We start from the raw sequence: 10,881 nt of genomic DNA on the forward strand, positions 1-10,881 counted from the left end.
GAGAAATTCCCGGAGATATTTCCGAGAAATTACCGGAGGAATTTCCGAGAAGTTTCTGTGGAAATTTCCGAGAAGTTCCTGTAGGAATTTCCGAGAAATTCCTGGAGGAATTTCCGAGATATTCCTGGAGGAATTTCCGAGATATTCCTGAAGGAATTTCCGAGGAATTCCTGGAGGAATGTCCGAGGAATTCCTGGAGAAATTTCCGAAGAATTCCTGCAGGAATTTCCGAGGAATTCCAGGAGGAATTTCCGAGGAATTCCTGGAGGAATTTCCGAGAAATTCCTGGAGAAATTTCCGAGGAATTCCTGGAGAAACTTCCGAGAAATTCCTGGAGGATTTTCCGAGTTATTCCTGGATCAATTTCCGAGATATTCCTGGATCAATTTCCGAGATATTCCTGGATCAATTTCCGAGAAATTCCTGAAGGAATTTCCGAGAAATTCCTGTAGGAATTTCCGAGAAATTCCTGTAGGAATTTCCGAGAAATTCCTGTAGGAAATTCCGAGAAATTCCTGTAGGAATTTCCGAGAAATTCCTTTAGAAATTTCCGAGAAATTCCTGTAGGAATTTCCGAGAAATTCCTGTAGGAATTTCCGAGAAATTCCTGTAGGAATTTCCGAGAAATTCCTGTAGGAATTTCCGAGAAATTCCTGGAGGAATTTCCGAGAAATTCCTGGAGGAATTTCCGAGAAATTCCTGGAGGAATTTCCGAGAAATTCCTGTAGGAATTTCCGAGAAATTCATGTAGGAATTTCCGAGAAATTCATGTAGGAATTTCCGAGAAATTCCTGTAGGAATTTCCACGAGATTCCTGAAGGAATTTCCACGAAATTCCTGTAGGAATTTCCACGAAATTCCTGGAGGAATTTCCACGAAATTCCTGGAGGAATTTCCGAGAAATTTCTGGAGGAATTTCCGAGAAATTTCTGGAGGAATTTCCGAGAAATTCCTGGAGGAATTTCCGAGAAATTCCTGGAGGAATTTCCGAGAAATTCCTAGAGGAATTTCCGAGAAATTCCTGGAGGAATTTCCGAGAAATTCCTGGAGGAATTTCCGAGAAATTCCTGGAGGAATTTCCGAGAAATTCCTGGAGGAATTTCCGAAAAACTCCAGGAGGATTTTCCGAGAAAATCCTGGAGGATTTTCCGAGAAATTCCAGGAGGAATTTCCGAGAAATTCCTGGAGGAATTTCCACGAAATTCCTGTAGCAATTTCCACGAAATTCCTGTAGGAATTTCCACGAAATTCCTGGAGGAATTTCCGAGAAATTTCTGGAGGAATTTCCGAGAAATTCCTGGAGGAATTTCCGATAAATTCCTGGAGGAATTTCCGAGAAATTCCTGGAGGAATTTCCGAGAAATTCCTGGAGGAATATCCGAGAAATTCCTGGAGGAATTCCCAAGAAATTCCTGGAAGAATTTCCAAGAAATTCCTGGAGGAATTTCCAAGAAATTCCTGGAAGAATTTCCAAGAAATTCCTGGAGGAATTTCCAAGAAATTCCTGGAGGAATTTCCAAGAAATTCCTGGAGGAATTTCCAAGAAATTCCTGGAGGAATTTCCAAGAAATTCCTGGAGGAATTTCCAAGAAATTCCTGGAGGAATTTCCAAGAAATTCCTGGAGGAATTTCAAAGAAATTCCTGGAGGAATTTCCAAGAAATTCCTGGAGGAATTTCCAAGAAATTCCTGGAGGAATTTCCAAGAAATTCCTGGAGGAATTTCCAAGAAATTCCTGGAGGAATTTCCAAGAAATTCCTAGAGGAATTTCCAAGAAATTCCTGGAGGAAATTTCGAGAAATTCCTGGAGGAATTTTCAAGAAATTCCTGGAGAAATTTCCAAGAATTTCCTGGAGGAATTTCCAAGAAATTCCTGGAGGAATTTCCAAGAAATTCCTGGAGGAATTTCCAAGAAATTCCTGGAGGAATTTCCAAGAAATTCCTGGAGGAATTTCCAAGAAATTCCTGGAGGAATTTCCAAGAAATTCCTGGAGGAATTTCCGTGAAATTCCTGGAGGAATTTCCGCGAAATTCCTGGAGGAATTTCCGCGAAATTCCTGGAGGAATTTCCGCGAAATTCCTGGAGGAATTTCCGCGAAATTCCTGGAGGAATTTCCGCGAAATTCCTGGAGGAATTTCCGCGAAATTCCTGGAGGAATTTCCGCGAAATTCCTGGAGGAATTTCCGCGAAATTTCCGGAAGAATTTCCTAGAAATACCTGGAGAAATTTCCAAGAAATTCCTGAAGGAATTTCCGAGAAATGCCTGAGAAATTCCTGGAGGAATTTTCGAGAAATTTCTGGAGGAATTTCCGAGAAATTCTCGAAGGAATTTCCGAGAAATTCCCGAAGGAATTTCCGAGAAATTCCCGAAGGAATTTCCGAGAAATTCCCGAAGGAATTTCCGAGAAATTCCCGAAGGAATTTCCGAGAAATTCCCGAAGGAATTTCCGAGAAATTCCTGGAGGAATTTCCGAGATATTCCTGGAGGAGTTTCAGAGAAATTCCTGGAGGAATTTCCGAGAAATTCCGGGAGGAATTTCCGAGATATTTCTGGAGGAATTTCCGAGAAATTCCTGGAGGTATTCCCGAGAAATTCCTGGAGGAATTTCCGAGAAATTCCTGGAGGAATTTCCGAGAAATTCCTGGAGGAATTTCCGACAAATCCCTAGAGGAATTTCCGACAAAGCCCTGGAGGAATTTCCGACAAATTCCTGGAAGAATTCCGACAAATTCCTGGAAGAATTCCGACAAATTCCTGAAAGAATTAACGAGAAATTCCTGGAGAAATTTCCGAGAAATTCCTGGAGAAATTTCCGAGAAATTCCTAGAAGAACTTCCGAGAAATTCCTGGAGGAATTTCCGAGACATTCCTGGAGGTATTTCCAAGAAATTCCTGGAGAAATTTCCGATAAATCCCTGGAGGAATTTCCGACAAATTCCTGGAAGAATTCCGACAAATTCCTGAAGGAATTTACGAGAAATACCTGGAGAAATTTCCGATAAATTCCTGGAGAAATTTCCGAGAAATTCCTAGAAGAATTTCCGAAAGATTCCAGGAGGAATCTCCAAAAATTCCTGGAGGAATTTCCGAGAAATTCCTGGAGAAATTTCCGAGAAATTCCTGGAGAAATTTCCGAGAAATTCCTGGAGAAATTTCAGAGAATTTCCTGGAGGAATTTCCGAGAACTTCCTGACGGAAATTCCGAGAACCTCATGAAGGAATTTCCGAGTAATTTCTGAAGGAATTTCCGAGAAATTCTTGGAGGAATTTCCGAAAACTTTCTGAAGGAGTTTTTTCCGAGAACTTCATGAAGGAATTTCCGAGAAATTCCTGGAGGAATTTCCGAGAAATTCCTGGAGGAATTTCCGAGAAATTCCCAAGCAACTGCAGAAGTGATTCCTGAGGAATTCCTGAAGGAATTCCTGGAGAAACTCTTGAAAGAATTCCCGAGGAACTCCTGCTAGAATTTCCGAATAACTTCTAAAGAGATTCCTGAAGAACGCGAGAAGAAATTATGAAAATATCCGTAGTGGAATTCCTGGGTAACTGCAGGAAGAATTCCCAAGGAAGAACATTATGAAGAACTTCTAAATGAAACTCCGAGAGGAATTCCTACGATTTGTCTGGAGGAATTCCTGAGAAACTCCAGGAAGTATTCCCAAGGATCTTCTGGAGATATTTCCAAGCATCTTCTGAAGGAATTTCCAAAGAAGGTATTCCCGAGAAACTCCTGGAAGAATTTCCGAGGAACACCTGAAGGATGTCCCGATCAACTCTTGGAGGAATTCCTGAGAAACTCCCTGAGAAGTTCCCGGGTTACTCTTCAACGTATTCTCGAAAAAACTCCTAGAGGAATTGCTGAGGATATTCTGGAATAGTTACCAAGGAACTCTTGGAGGTATATTGAAGAATCTTCTGGAGGTATTCCCAAGACTCTTTTGAAAAAAAATCCCAAAGGACTCCAAGAGGAATTTCTTTAAAAAAAACACCTGGAGGAACTTTCAAGGAACTTCAGAATGAATTTCTTAAAAATCTCCTGGAGGAATTTCTGAGAATTTTCTGGAGGAAAACCTGAAATTTTTTTGGAGGAATTTCCGAGAAACTCCTGAATGAAATCCCATGGAAGTCCTGGAGAAGTTCCCATGAATTTCCGGGGAACTCCTGGAGAGAATTTCGAGATACTCCTGAAATAATATCAAGGAACAACTCGAGGAATTTACAAAAAAATCTTGCAGGAACTCCCAAGGAACTTCTGGAAGATTTCTCAAGGAATCCCCAAAGAACTGCTGAAGAAATTTCTGAGGAACTCCAGAAGGAATTCCTGAAGATCACCAAGAAAAATCCTTGAGGATCTTCTGGAGGAATTCCCAAAAAAAAACTCCTGGAGGAATTTCCCAGGAACTCCTCGAGGTGTTTCCGCATAACTTCAGGAGTAATTCCCGAAGAACTCTCAGGGAGAACTCCTGTGGACCTCCTAGTTCAAGGTAAATTCTGACCGACAGAACTCATTTGAAGAATCTCACAAAGAATTCTTGTTTTCATATTTTAACCTTCATCCAGCCAACGTACATTTTCCACCTTCAGAAAAGCACAAAAATGGTCATAACTTTTTTGTTTTTCGATGGATTTTGATGAAATTCTCACAACTTCCCGAAAAACTCTCCTAGTTTATGATGCCGGGGACATGGGTGCCTGGTCCACATGGTTCCGGAATTATTCCGGATTGTCTTGGGGTACCAAAATTGGCCACATACATTGCGCAACGTATATCTCAAGATCTCGATGAGGTAGAAGTATAGTGTCTTCGGCGAATTTGTTCAGCAGGTTAAGAACGAACTGGCGACGGCGACTTTGGTTCGCGATTCGGCCGCTAGGCGGCGCCAGTGTCAAAAATGTTCAAACCCTCATATCTCAGAAACCGGATTAGATAGAATGATGCTGTCTTCGGTAATATTCTTCAGCAAGCTCAGAACTATCTGATAGTAAAGTCTTTGGTTTGGGATTTGTCCGCTAGGTGGCGCATTGTGTTTGAAAATTTCAAACACGTATTTCTCGATACCATAATGAGATACAAGCACGCTGTTTTCAGCAAAGTTGTTCAGCAGGCTAAGAACTATCTGGCAATGGCGTCTTGGGTTCGCGAATCGTCCGCTAGGTGGCACCAGGGTAAAAAATCTTCAATCTTCTATATCTCAGAATCCTGATAAGATAGAATGATGCCGTTTTCAACAAAGTTCTTCAGCAAGATAAAAACTGTCTGATAGACAGTCTGATTCGTGATTTATTGGCTGGGTGGCACCTTATGTATAATATTCAAACACGTGTATCTCGTTACTGTAATTAGCTAAAAGCATGGTGTTTTCTGAAAAATTGTTTGGCAGGTTGAGATCTATCATGCAATGGCGACGCTAGGTGACACAAGCAATCAAAACATCCGAACAATTTTATCTCAAAGATCGGAAAACGTCCAGCAAATTGTTCCGAAATTCAAGAGGAATTAAGACGTATCTGGTGTCCTTGGTTCTGATATTATTCGATAAGTCCGCTTAGTATTAAGAAAATATTTGAATGAACAATGAACAAGAAGTATCCCATTTTCAGCATAGCTGTTCAGCAAGCGAAGAGCCATTTGGAATGATTGTAGACGGTCGAGTACGATGGTACAAGAGAGAATATTGACGGTTTTCCCCCTTATCGAACGCGACGATTTCAATCCGTCGCGGATGAAACCGTCGCCAGAGTCGTCGCAGCCAATCAGCACGCGGGAGTCTGACGTTTCTTCGATCTCACTAACACAAACAGCAGCATAGGTGGTGCTTGATTCGTTGCGATGATTCAGAAATGCCGACTGGAAGTTGGCAGCGCGTATTGTTATAGAAGCAACATACAATACTTGAACACCCTCTTTGACCCCCTGCAGACAAATTTTGTCGCCCTACAATATTGCTTCTTTTGTTTCGTTTTTTTCTTCCGGGAATGTCTCCGGGGGTTTGTATAGGAACTCTTCCGTGAATTTTTCCAAGAATTTCCCCAGGAATTCTACCTGGAATTTATCCAGGAATTCCTCAAGAACTTTCTCCAGGATTTTTTTCAGGAAATCTTCCGGGAATTCTTCTAGGAAATCCTCCAAGAATTCCTCCGGGGATTCCTCCAGGGATTCCTCCGAAAGTTTCCCCAGGATTTCATCTAGGACTTCCATCAGGAACTACTTCAGGAACTCCTTCGGCAATTTCTGCAGGAATTCTTCTGGGAATTTTTCCAGGAATTCCTCCGGACTTTTTTACCAAGATTTTCTCCAAAAAAATCACTGAGAATTTCCCCAGGAATTCGTCCATGAGTGCCTCCGAGAATTCTTTCATGAACTCCTTCGGGAATTTCTTTAGGAGTTCCTCCGGGATGTTCTATAGAAATTCCTCCAAGAATTTCTCTAGGAATTTCTCCGGGAATTTTTCCAGGAGTTTCTTCCGGAATATATATCCGGAAATTTTCTAAGGAAAACTGTCGGTTTTATTTTTCAAGAAAATCCTCTGGGAATTTCTCCAGGATTCTTTTCAGGAAGTCTTTCGGGTTTTTTTTTTCTCACAAAACCCGCAAGAATTTCTCCCGTAATTACTCTAGGACTTCTTTAACGAATACCTCCGGGAGTTTATCCTGTAATTCCTCCGGGAATTTCTCCAGGAATTCCTCCGAGAATGTCTCCGGGAATTTCTCCAGGAAATCCTTCAGGAATTATTTTGGATATTTCTTCTGGATATCTTCCAGAAAATCCTCCAGGAATTCTTTCAGGAATTCCTCCGGGGACTCTTCTGAAATTTCTCCGGGAATTTTTAAAGGAACTCTTCGAGATTTTCTCGGAAAATCCTCTGGAAATTTCACCAAGTATTCCTCTGAGAATCCTTCTAGGATTTCCCCCAGGAATTCCACAGGAAATTTCTCTAGGAATTTCTCCGGTAATTTCTCCAGCAATTCCTCTGGAAAATTCTTTAGGAAAACCTCCTTCCTGGGGGATTCCCCTCAAGAAAATTCCTGGAAGAATCTATGCAGGAATCCCCTGAGAGAATTCCTGGAAGAATCCTCGGGAGAATTCCTGGAGAAATATCCGAAAGAATGCCTGGAAATAATCCCGGAAAAGTCCTGGAGAAATTTCTGAAGGAATCACCGGAGGAATTGCTGATGGGAGTCTTAGAAGAATTCCCGGAGAAATTCCTGGAGGGAGTCGTGAAGAAATTCCTAGTGGAATTCTAGGAAAAATTTCTGAAGGATTTCCTGAAGAAATTCCTAGGAATTCCTGGAGAAATTCCTAGAGGAATTCCTGGAGAAATTCCCAGGACTCCTGGAGAAATTCTCAGAAGGGTTTTCTGAGAAAAAAAAACACGGAAGAATTTCTGGAGAAATTCCCAGTGGATTTTTTTAAACTTAAGTTTTCCTGAAGAAATTCCCGGTGGAATTCCTGGAAAAAAATCTGGATAATTTCTTAAAGAAATTTCCGAAGCAATTCCTGGCGGATTTCCTGAAGAAATTCCCGAAGGAATTCCTGGAGACATTCCTGGAGAAACTTCTAGAAAAATTCTCGGAGAAATCCAGCCTGGAAAAATTCTTGAAAGAATTCCTTAGGAAAATTCCGGAGCAAATCATGGAGTAATTTCCGAAGGAACTCATGGAGGTATTCATGGGAAAATTCTCTGAGGAAATCCGGAGGAATTCCTGGAGAACTCCTGAAGAAATTATCAGATGAATTCCTGGGGAAATTACCGAAGGAAGTCCTGAAGGAATCTCCGCAGGAGTTCCTGATGTGGATCCTAGAGGATCTCCTGAACAAATTTCCGGAAGAATTCCAAGAGACATTTCCAAAGGAATTCCTAGAGAAATTCCCGAAGAAATTCCTGGAAAAATTCCCGGAAGAGTTCCCGGAAGAAAAAACGGAGCAATATTGTGGGGTGACGAAATTTGTCTGCAGGGGGCCAAAGACGGTGTACCAAATAACCTAGCGAATAACTCACGAATCAAAGACTCAACTATCAGACAGTTTTTATCTTGCTGAAGAACTTTGTTGAAAACGGCATTATTCTATCTTATCAGGATTCTGAGACATAGAAGTTTGAAGATTTTTTACCCTGGTGCCACCTAGCGGACGATTCGCGAACCAAAGACGCCATTGCCAGATAGTTCTTAGCCTGCTGAACAACTTTGCTGAAAACGGCGTGCTTGTATCTCATTAGGGTATCGAGATATACGCGTTTGAAATTCAAACACAATGCGCCACCTAGCGGACAAATCCCAAACCAAAGACTTTACTATCAGATAGTTCTGAGCTTGCTGAAGAATATTGCCGAAGACAGCATCATTCTATCTTATCCGGTTTCTGAGATATGAGGGTTTGAACATTTTTGACACTGGCGCCGCCTAGCGGCCGAATCGCGAACCAAAGTCGACGTTGCCAGTTCGTTCTTAACCTGCTGAACAAATTCGCCGAAGACACTATACTTCTACCTCATCGGGATCTTGAGATATACGTTGCGCAATGTATGTGGCCAATTTTGGTACCCCAAGACAATCCGGAATAATTCCGGAACCATGTGGACCAGGCACCCATGTCCCCGGCATCATAAACTAGGAGAGTTTTTCGGGAAGTTGTGAGAATTTCATCAAAATCCATCGAAAAACAAAAAAGTTATGACCATTTTTGTGCTTTTCTGAAGGTGGAAAATGTACGTTGGCTGGATGAAGGTTAAGGAAAGATTAGAGGAGTAGCAGAATGAGGTATCACGAAATACTACTGAAGCAATTCTAGAATACCGGTTTTACGCAATCCTTCAAAGGTCGGAAGCTGTCCTGGCCACGTCCTTGCAGCAGCTGAAGGATGGGAATGGAAAATTGTTTGGATACCAAAGAAAGGTATGTAAAGACCTCTACGTCCTCTCAGGGATGTCATGTGCCATGAGAACTTGGGAGTTGTTGTAGAAGGGTTAAGTCCATAGGATATGGTTGGTCAACTTTTAGGCACCAAAACGATATACAAGAACAAACTCACCAAATAATACGAATTCCAGTGCTCTCAAGACGAAATTGTTGACTTTCATTTACATTTCCCGGGCACCCAGCAGTAATATCACTAGAAATTACACGGAAATCACGTGAATGTGAAGATGAATTCGGGCAAGCCCGATGGAAATAAGACAAACTCTCACAACAATCGCGAATTATCCTACTCAACTCTACGTAATCCGCTAAATCGTCAGGTGAGAGACATATGGTAAATACCGAAAATCAATTTGCAAACACTTTTCGAGGTAAAATTTCCGGAACGAATAGCACCACCAGCCGTTTCTCAATTCGGTTGTCAATATATTCAAAACAACGCAGAGCAACGGAAACGCGTGACAGTTATAAAAACGCAGCCGCTCGCGCGCACAGCCTGCTACGACCTTCCCAAGAGGGGCTGACATAAGAGAAAATCAAAATGTATGTGTGCAACATATCAGTAACAAATTTTGAAAACGACGTATAATCAATGTTGTAGCAAAATTCAAAATTTGTTACTGATATGAACTTTTGAAGCAACTATTTTAGGGTGATCCCTGAAAATCGAGTATCATTTAAGTATACAATTATATACAATTATTTTGGAAAGAAAAAGCTTTGATAAAATCAATGACAACGACAATGCTTGGATGCACGGGATGATCAAACAAAACGCAGTAGACGTGATGGAATTTACTGGGATAGTAAAAATATAAACGATCAGAGTTAGGTATATAAAAACGAAGAACTCTGCATTTTTTCTGAAGCATTCAAGTGCAGGTTTAGTCATTTGCATACTGCAAAACATACACCGACGATACATTGAAAATATGTTTTCAATTCACGATAATAATGATAATAGTTCATAGTAATTTAGTTCAACATAATTTGCAGACTGGAAAATAATCATGTTCCCGATTTTTGCTCTCCAGCGCACCGTCGACCCGACATTGCGTTAACCATCCTCAAATTACAGCACATGCACTGAATCACCTATTCACATCTCCTATACAGAGAAAAAACACATCATTGCTATCTAGTAAACGGAGTAAGCCAATTTGTATAAATTCAGGCGTCCTTTCACACACTGCGTGTATGTATCCTCGATTCCACTTTTTTCCGTAACGAGTTTTCCACTCGTGAGAGTCTTCGCAACAGCAAGCCGTCCCATTCGACTCTTCGGTGTCTCTTTAACCGCTTTAAAGCAATTCCCGGTAGCACCTGTTGCACTTGTCGCCTGTGCCTTAATAAATTCGTTTTGTACCTACAATTTTATCAAGTTCACCATACCAACTACTCGCGGGTTTTTCACATAACACTGCATTGTCTGAAACCCAGTAGGCCTTGGCCTTGGCCTTGACACCATGGTGCACTTCGTATTACCAATCACCCGGCCTACCCGGATCGAAAAATATAAAAACTAAAGCGAAACTAAAGCTCAGTTACCCACCGAGTATGATAGCTTTTATCACCACCGAACACCTGTTCCCAAGCTGAAACGTGACCACGTTCGTTACACTTTGCAACTTTTTTCGCACCAACCACGAAAACGACCGCACCGAATCGCTGCTCGACAGCAACTGAAACTGAACTGAACTGAACTACTGATAACGAGTAGTCGATGGATGGTTGAAACACCCAACTTTGCGGCGGGTCGGCACTCAGTCACTCACTCGCAGCGCACACCGCTTGCTATCCATCCCGTTCGCACACTCTGTGTTAGCAACTGTATGGTTGCTATGCAAGGAAAATCCGAAGGTTGCTCCGTTTAGGCGCGGAACTCTCATCTACTCCCCTGACTACTAGACCTGGCTGGGCCCTTTCGGGGGGTGGTTTTGTTTCCGTTGAATTTGTCTCTG

The 10,881-nt window shown here is 41.7% G+C and overlaps 1 protein-coding gene across 1 annotated transcript in view; it reads right to left on the reverse strand.

The window, feature by feature from the left end:
* The window catches only part of LOC109428458 (ras-related protein Rab-27A), a 78,038-nt gene extending 67,426 nt beyond the window's left edge, over nt 1-10,612 (reverse strand). The window contains exon 1 of the mRNA XM_019704222.3: nt 10,473-10,612. The gene's annotated coding sequence lies outside the window, so the exon portion shown is untranslated. The remainder of the gene's footprint in view (nt 1-10,472) is intronic.
* Between the last annotated feature and the right edge of the window lie 269 nt (nt 10,613-10,881).

This window comes from Aedes albopictus, chromosome 1 (genome assembly GCF_035046485.1).
Source record: "Aedes albopictus strain Foshan chromosome 1, AalbF5, whole genome shotgun sequence".
Classification (NCBI taxonomy): Eukaryota; Metazoa; Arthropoda; class Insecta; order Diptera; family Culicidae; genus Aedes; species Aedes albopictus.